We start from the raw sequence: 1,641 nt of genomic DNA, 5'->3' as shown, positions 1-1,641 counted from the left end.
CCACTGATGAACTAAACATAGAAAATGAATGACAACACCTTCTGTTTGCTTTGCAGCTAATTAGCGTTGGTGGTTCACAGTGTCGCGCTTGTACTCGTGAAAAAACGCCACAAATAGTTGTGTAGCGAATGAAAAAAAAAAAAAAAGGAGCTAGACTCACACCGCTCCCCTCCAACCTCACATCCGATGAGCAATCATGAGCGAGTACACAATGGAGGAGCATTCCTTTAGGATTGTTTGAACATCTAAATCTTTCCACAGGGCAACATGCAGCTGTTTATTAGCACCGGAGTCTCTTGCTTGGGCCCAATTACATGAGGCTTTAAAACACATGTAGCCCCATTTAAAGCCTGTGTAACGTCACTGAATATTGCATGTTGTGTGTGAGAGAGAGGGCACATGCTGAGTGGTTTGTGTATATGTGGCATATTCCATGTGGCACGTTGCAGGTCTCGTGCAGTGACTGACTTCCCTGGTGGAATGGCCAAGTTTCAGTGCCCCACGGTTGAGTCATTGCACTCGCAGACAGCCACCCAGCACCACAGCGTCTGACTGCAGCACGTTTGTGTGGGACATAAATATGTAACGTTTCGATGAATATTACATACATGTTCCTCTCACTTTATCTGGGGCACAGTCTTCACACATACTGAGTATTACTCTACCGTGTTGGGAACCAGACTGTGGCGTGCTGCAGCTCATTCTAGATGAACACAATATTACATTAAGCCAGAAGGGAGCGTTTAAATCTGATTGGCTGGAAGGACGACGCAGTTATTTTTAGTTTTGCGGAAATGGACACTTATAGAAGAAGTTTTTGAGTGTTGAAATGTTTCAGAACCACATTTTACACTTGTGCTTATTGTACCTTACTGGATATGTTTTCAGTTTTTCATGAAAAATAAAGAATGAAAGGGTGACTAATAACAGTTATAAAAGCAAAATGACTAGTTTGGAATGTTGGGAAATATGCTTATTCATGTTCCTCTTGAGAATCATGTGAGTATGATTAGCTTCAGAAATGCTGGTAGACGCTACCTTCAAACAGAGCCAAGGCCTTGTGACTTCATGCTAAGCTAACTAGCAGCTGGCTTTAGCCTCATATTTACAGGACAAACCTCCTATCTTCCTCTTGGCAGGACAACAAAAAGCACATTGCACCAAATGCCCAGCTAATCCTTTCCAGAAGCGACCTAGACTCAGCATTTTCCCAGGAACTTTTCTTATTTTTTTTCACAAGTATCCCATAATCACAAGATCTCAAAGGAGCGCAAGAACAACAAAACTTTATTCAGAGCCCCTATGTTCATTTTTCACTGCCTTGTGTACTCAGGAAGCCTGTCCGCCTGCCATATAATCATATTAATCACAGGATCGACTTCAAAGACCGATAGAAAGTGTACGATAACCTTATCATTTAGGGAGATAAACAGGAACACACAGCCGCTCGCGAAAGGTTTTTTTATCATTGGCTGCTGTCAGCATGCTGTGTCTCAACTTGAGGGAAATACTGTCACCCTGTATCCACCTTCTGTCAAGGCAGAAAACGAGCGAGAGAGTAAGCCGGAGTCGGTGACAGTGCTACCTAAAGCCCTCGACATGACTCATGCTTTAAACAGCCTCAGACAGCTGGAGATCAAA

This window comes from Stegastes partitus, unplaced genomic scaffold (assembly GCF_000690725.1).
Source record: "Stegastes partitus isolate 25-593 unplaced genomic scaffold, Stegastes_partitus-1.0.2 Scaffold136, whole genome shotgun sequence".
Classification (NCBI taxonomy): domain Eukaryota; kingdom Metazoa; phylum Chordata; class Actinopteri; family Pomacentridae; genus Stegastes; species Stegastes partitus.
Note: the sequence above shows the minus strand (reverse complement) of the source record.